Genomic DNA, 7,403 nt, shown 5'->3' with positions numbered 1-7,403 from the left:
CCACAGGGGGAAAGTACCTTTTCTGCCCACAGGTGCCTCGGCTATGATTACCTGAGCCGATGCAGCTGCAGCCTCATCCAGGGCAGAGGGCCCATTGCTGGCCGACCTCCTCTCCCTGGCTCCTCCCCACGCCGCCCCAGGCCCCGCCCCGGCCCAAACAGCACCGCCCCTCCCCACTTCCCCAGGCACCTGGGTGTGTGCAGCCGCTTCAATGGGCGGGTCCAGAGCCGCCTCAAAGGTGAAGTGAAGGCGGACACCCTGACCCCGCCGGCTCCTCCCTCCCCGGGTCGCTCTGAGGCGGGGCGGAAGTGGCGGGGTCCTACCCGGAACTGCGGCTTATTGGGCGGGTCCTACTTACAGTGCGCAGCGCGTGGGGCCAGAGAAGCTCCGCCGCGGGAGCACCTTGTAGCCCGCCCTCCCAGGTGAGGGGCGCTCGTCTCCCGGGACGTGCGTGTGGGCGGCGGCCAGTGTGGGGTACCCTGGTGCACACAGCAACCCTGCTGGGGTGCAAGCGCCCTCTCTCTCCTCCTCCCCTTCCCCGTGCGGCGCCCCTCTGGTGGTGTGAGTTGAGCGGGTGTCCCTGGAGCCTGATCCCATCCCCCAGCTTTTGGATTAGTTGGGGTTCCTGGTGGGAATCCTGTTGGGAGAAAGGGGTAATCCCAGGCTGGGGTTCTTTTCTTCGGGGTTCCCAGGTTCGTTGCCTTGTGGGTTTCTGCTAACCACCTTTCATTGTTTCCTTTCCATACAGAGGTGCCTTCTCCTGGGGACTCCTTGCACCTCTTCAGCTCAAAGGTTAGCCCCGGGGTCTGTTGTTTCTCTCACTAAGAAGAAGAGATCCCGTCTCAGGAAGCAGTGGCAGCAGCCGGTGTACAACACGTTAGGACTTCCTCCTGAGGATTGCTAAGTCTTGTCACCTGTGCGGTACCTCCCGGGAGCGGGGCAGGGGGAGAACCCAAGGCCCAGGTCTGGAAACTCCCTGGGTCTTCGTGCCAGCTGGTGTGTGGCCGCAGGGAGCACACTCAGGCTTGTGGGTGTTGAAGTAGGTTAGAGAAACAAATCCATAGAAACCCACATGTATAAGAGTTTTATATAAAGAGTAATTGTACATTAAGAAAACATCCCAACCCAGTCCAGTTCAAGCCTATAAGTCTGATATTAGCCCATATGTCCGATACAGACTTAAGAAACACATGCAATGACGGTGAATGCAGAATGATTACAGATCAGTGAGTAGAAAGTCTTTGGATCCAGTTATAGTGTAAGTATCTCAGCATTGGCAGGGGTCTCTGTGTGGCTTCTCTAGTTCCCAGGGCATGGGTCTATCAGCGTAGTGCCAAACAATTATATAACTACCACAGTAAGCAATGGCATAAAATACCTCTAGTTTGTTTACTGGCAAACTTCAATTCACTGGGTCTTAAATCAGTTATTCAAAGGGGAAAACTGATTTTCTTATGTAATGTGTGACTGCAGTACAAATTAGACAATAGCTCAAGTGGTCACCAGGTGGTATATGTGATTTGAAAATTATTCAAGATCTCAATAATTTCTTTTTAATCTATAAAATATATTCTGATATTCCACATAACAAGTTTCTCTCTCCTTCGTGCTCAACCTTGTTTATGTCAGAATTGTTCCACTATGCAAGTCTTACTGGTTCAGGAAAATGTTCCTCTTTCAGACTAAGAATCAGTCTTTGATCATTTTGATCACGCTTTGCCACCAATTTCAGTGCCTATTGTCTCTGACCAAACTGCTGCTGTGCCTTCTTTCTCCCCTCTGCCTTACAACCCCCTTCAGGTCTCTCCAACCCCCCTGGATACTGCAGCATTCTCCCAGTTGCCAGACTATAACCCTATAACTCGTGCTGTCATATCTCATTCTTCTTCAGCCTTCCTCCTCACCACTACCTCTGAGCCTACAAGCTATAATTCAATATCCCCTAAACTGTTACCTCATACAATTTCTACCCAAACTCCTCTCTTGCCCATACCATGATTGTCCACTCCTCCCACCTCTCCTCTGTCACCAGTTCCCCTCCGACCCTTGCTATGTTGTAAGACATCTGATACCTGTCCCCTACTGCCAGCACCACTTCTGCCTCTCACCCTTTTTTGTTCAGCTCTCTCCAGTATAAAGACAGCTTCTTCAAACCCAAAGGCTCCATCCTCAAATCCTGCCCACCTAATTCCCCTCTGAAGTTGCAAGAATAGCTAGGCTAGTAAAAGTTCATATCCCTTTCTTGTTAAATTATTTATCAGTCTTAGGAAAACGTCTCGGGTGTTATACATTGGATCCAGACACTTACATTAAAGAATTTAAATATCTTACTTAGTCATATGATCTTACCTGGCATGACATCCATGATTTTAATAACTATCTTGACCCCTGAAGATAGTCTGGGTAGCCACACAAAGAGAGGTGATGAAGGGCATGCCCAGAACAGGGATAAGGCCATGGACTTCAAGGCAGTGCCCAGCACAACCCTAATTGGAATTATCAGATGGTCGTGAGGACCTTATTCTTCAAAATGATAATGATTTGTATCTCATTGAGGGCTTGGCGAAAGCCTCAAATAAGGCAACCAATTATGACAAAATTAGGAAATCATTCAGGAACCAAATGAAAATCCTGCCAAATCCATCTTCCAGAAAGGTTTACTTACGTATACCAAAGTAGACCCTACTACACTAGAAGGGATCATTGTACTTCACTCAAATTTCATCTCACAATCAGCTCCAGACATTAAAAGAAAACTGAAAAGGTTAGAATGTGGACCCCAGACTTCACAGCAAGATCTTCTCAATGCTGCATTCAAAGTTTTCAACAGTAGGGAGGATCAGGAAAAGTTATATAAGCTACAATGAGATAAGGTTAAATGTCAAATGTTAGCAAGCGCCCTCCAGGGCAGAGTGAGTGTGTCTAAACTAGTTATTGGGCCACACACAAGTGTGCCACGAGGACCCTGCTTCAAATGCTCCCATTTCGGGCATTGGGCAAATGTATGCCCTAATCTGTGACCTCTAAGAAGTCCATGTCCATACTACAAACAGAAAGGTCATGGGAAATGACTGCCCAACTCGACAGAAAGTGGGTGGGATAGTTTATCCCACTAGACCTCCGGAGCAACCTGCTCAAGATGCCTCAGTGTTAGAGCTGCTTGGCTTGACCTTGGTGGATTGATGGTACCCAGAGTGTAAGGCCCCACTGAAGATCACCCATCTCGAGCCCAGGTAACTATCATGTCTCAAGAAAGCCCATTACTTTCCTATTAGTACCTGGATATGAGATACAGCTTTCTCATCGTTTCTTTCTTCCTGCAAAGGTTCTGCTGATTGAGAAACTATGCCTGCCCTTTCCTTTTTCCCTTTCTGAAAAAGATTTGCAGCTACAAGTTTTATGTTCTTCCTCTTCAGATTGAAGACTTCATACATAAACAAACCGAAGACAGTTGCTTCTGGACATCATTTCAGATTTGTTCTGGCCTGTGCCAGTTAGATATTTTTATGAATGTATACCTAGCCTTTCCGTGATTTTCTTTTGCTAAAGGTCAGGAGAGGTAAGTTTGATTACATTTTGTCAGTGATTACTCCCCTGCTACCCTAGGCACCATCAAGGGATTTAAAGGAAATATATTTTTGTTTATTATCTACCTTTTGAGAAATGTCCTGCAATAAAAGAAGTATTGTCATAATTCTGTGCTTCTGGGACATCCTATTCACTTTAACACAAGACGCTTTAAACTATTAAATATTTTAGAAAAACTTTATGCAGTTTAAATGTCATCCAAGACATCTACTCTAGCAAAGTTAATACTTTGGTGTTTTTCTGTCCCATTGGGAACTCTCAGAAAAAATACGATATTTATTGTTGTTGTTTTTAATATTGCAATTGTGTTGAAGAAAAGTTTACAGTATGGCCATGTTTGTTACTGTAATTTCTGGTAATAAGAATGTAAATCCTTTTTTTCTCCTCTCTTTTTTACTTTCAACCCAAATAGTAACATTCATTATAAAACCAGAAATGAGAAACAACCTAAATGTCTAAAAAGAAATAAATTGTGGTATACATCAAATCCTTCTGGGATATTCATTTATGTGTACAGTGGAACAGTGAGCATTCTAAAAGTATCCAGCCATAATTGCCGCTGTATAATAGGAAGATATGCAAATAGACACACACACCCCCCACCTTCTGCTAATAAAATCCACACCATTCCCAACCATTCAGCTCTGGGAGAAGATCCTCAGTACCATAGTCCCCAGGTAACCCCATTCAGTAGTTTGTATGAACACAGAGTCATCTTACTCAGGTATTTTAACAGTTCATTCTATTGAGAGCTAGTGTGTGTGTGAGTGGGTATAAGTAAGAGACTGGAAATGTGTGATGACCAGCATATATTTTGTTTGCAAGTGTCAACACTAATGTGCAACTGCTTGGATCTGAAGGAGACTTGAGGGAGCATAAGATGTCTTTGAGATCCTTTTGTGCAATCTTTGGATTCACTTTTTGTAGCACTGCCATGACCTGTTATCAGCCATGCTCCCAGCCTACAGTGGGTCTCATATATTAGTACTGTTGCTATCATGTATTATACAGATTCCTTGAAAGCTGGTGTACCATCTCTAGAAACATTGCCAAGAGTACACTGTATCAGTGAATGGACACTCTAAAAGTCAATCTCACATCCATGTATTACGGTGGGGAAGACACACTGAGGGAAGTCAGTGTGAGTACAGATACAAACCAGGCATGCAGGGAGGGAGCTGTGTTGCAGGGCGCTGTAAGGCCTGAAAAGAAAGAAGGATTCTGACTCTGGAGCATTTGGAGAGGAAGGTTCAAGTCTGGTTTCCTGTTTCGATCCAGGGTTCTACATCTCACAGTTTCCTACTTGGAATCTATAGTTTTTATTATTCAGTGCCTACCTTTAGTATCTGTGAATTCAAAGTTGAAAGAAGAGAAAACATTAAAAACAAATGAGCTTGTTCCATACGGAGTGGATATTACTCTGCCAGGGGTGATCAGCGTACGTTTTGAGAAGGTCAGTGTGTTAATCTGGTGGACTGAAGAAACAAAATCATAGACACCCCTATGTGTATAGAAAGAGCTTTATATAAAGAGCAATTGGAAATTGAGAAAACATACCAGCCCAGTCCAGATCAAACCTGCAAGTCCAATATTAGCCCATATGTCTGATACCAGTCTGTAAATTCCTCTTCAGACTCATGCAATACATGCAACAATGCAGAGTACAGGCAGATCACAGGCTAGTGGGTGGAAGGTTTTGTGTATCCAGTGGCATTGAAAACATCTTAGTCCTGTAGTGGGTCTCCACGTGCCTCCTCCAGCTCCAAAGCTCTGGCTGCTATTTACATAGTTCCATGTGGCTTGTCAAGGGGAATGCCTTTCAGGGAGAGAGTTTATCTGGGCTCCAGTGAGCTATTTATCTTCTCTGCACCTCCAAATGAGGTCATTAAGCTGCGACCTGATTAACAGACTAGACTTCATTCCTTTGTAAGTTGACAGGAGATCATGTGACTGCCACAGTCAGAATATCTTTCAGGCAGACTCAGTGGAGTCTCTTGGTGCTGTTAAGGACTCAACTAATGGCTATAAAGTTGGTGTCATTTATTCAAGTATAATATATTGAAAAAAGTTGTTTTTCACCCAAACTAAAGTTCTGCTAACACTGATCATTTCCAACTCAAAATAATGCTGTAGGACAGCCTAGAGCTTCTTTAAGATTTCCCATCCTGTACTTTCTTATGAGATTATTCTACCACAAATTTCTCCCACAGAGCAGTTGGTGGGTCTGAATGATTGACTTTTCGTTTAACAGCTGGGCAAGTCACCACTGTACAACCAGGGTTGGTAGTTCTAACCTATCCATCCAGGTGAAATTTTTAACATTATATTCTGTCAAATAATCATCATAGTTTAAAATTATGTATTTCAGAAAGCCTTGCTGTTTTTCTTCCTGACTCTTCCCTTAGTTCAGGGGTCAGCAAATTTCTGTTTTGAAAAGGCCTGAAAACCATAATTTATTATTCCATTGTTCATATCAGTGTCTCTCAATCTATTTATCCGGCTCACCGTATTTTTTTTTCCTGTTAAAAACAGCACTCGTTTTGCAGGAAGACCCGGGGTAAGATGCTGGTAAATTTATTAACCTCTGTTTTCTCACATTCACATGTATAAAGCGCCTAGCTCCATGCCAGGTTCACAGCTGAGAATAAGGTGCTAGCTCTCAGGGGCTCAATGGTTGCAGCAAAATAACGAGGTTCTTCAAAATCCAGGCTTGTGCCGCTTACCATATTTTGAGATGACACCCCCATTATCGATTTGGATCTCGCTAAATGTGAGCCTTTTAAAATTCCTGGAAACTTCACTCATGCCAGGTGGACGAGGGTTACGTCACTGTCCCTAGCAGCAAGCCCTGGAAAGAAGCCACTAACTGTATCCCAGGCAGTAAGCTTTGGCATCTCCTTCTGCGTACAGGGTTCCATTTGGCGACAAGGGCACAGCATCCCTTAAGCCAAGAGGGCGGGAGGGTCGCCTCTGGGTGCCGGAAGAGCCCGAGTGCCAGGGGCCGCTCTCACTGCGCTGACCCCTGGGCTGGCGCGACCTCGCGAGGGCGCAGCCGGCCGGGCGCGGTCGGTTTGTTGGTGAAGGGTTGCCATTGGCCCTGCACACTCGGGTTGTCTGTGTGGAAGGGCTTGAGGATGCGGATCACTTCGAGGCCCGAATGGTTGGCCAGTTTCTACACCAGCGCGGCGATCTCTGGGGGGACTTGCAGTGGACGCTCTCCTCGCGCACGGCCCAGTTCAAGTATTCCGCCACCACTGTGGGCACGCAGCATGGCCGAGGGGTCACGTAAATCATGACCCCTGGGTTCCGCCAGGCGAAGTCGGTCACCTCCCGTTCCACGAACTCCCTGGCTCCGCGGGACAAGGGCCCGTCGCGGCTGAGAGGGATGCTGAGATGCTGCAGCTGCTGCACTTAACGACCCAGGCCATTGTGGAGAACACTCCTGAGGAAGCGGCTGGCAGTCCCACGCGCCGTGATGGCGACCGCTTGTGGCCCGCTGAGTCCGGCGGGGCCGGGAGGGGGCAGGGCCCCTCACCGGGTGTTTTTGCCACCTTTGCCTGCCCTGTTTAGCAGCCGACTGGTCCTGGGACCGCAGTGCACATGTGTGGAATGTGCGCTGCACTCTCCCACTCCCCTCCTCCTCTCTGTCTCTGACTCCTATTCTCAGTCTCAGGTGTGATCCAAAGAGTTGAGCTTGCCTGTGCAGAGCCTGCTGCTGCCTGAGGACCTAGGTAAGAACAAGTTAGGATTTTTTTTTTTTAAGTTAGGAGGTCTATTTTTTTTTTAATTTTGCAGTTACTAGGGCCTTTTTTTGC

The 7,403-nt window shown here is 46.4% G+C and overlaps 1 long non-coding RNA gene and 1 pseudogene across 1 annotated transcript; one reads left to right on the top strand and one right to left on the bottom strand.

The window, feature by feature from the left end:
- Positions 1-1,298: 1,298 nt before the first annotated feature.
- On the top strand, positions 1,299-4,075 carry LOC123522403. The gene is made up of 2 exons (XR_006680668.1): positions 1,299-3,233; positions 3,326-4,075. It is a non-coding gene; the product is annotated as an uncharacterized LOC123522403 (long non-coding RNA).
- Positions 4,076-6,595: 2,520 nt separating this feature from the next.
- Positions 6,596-7,403, bottom strand: part of LOC101650152 — a 41,497-nt pseudogene continuing 40,689 nt past the window's right edge.

This window comes from Echinops telfairi, unplaced genomic scaffold, assembly GCF_000313985.2.
Source record: "Echinops telfairi isolate 266 unplaced genomic scaffold, ASM31398v2 ScPeMD7_7401;HRSCAF=8416, whole genome shotgun sequence".
In the NCBI taxonomy this organism is placed as follows: Eukaryota; Metazoa; Chordata; class Mammalia; order Afrosoricida; family Tenrecidae; genus Echinops; species Echinops telfairi.
This window is presented reverse-complemented; position numbering and strand designations above follow the sequence as displayed.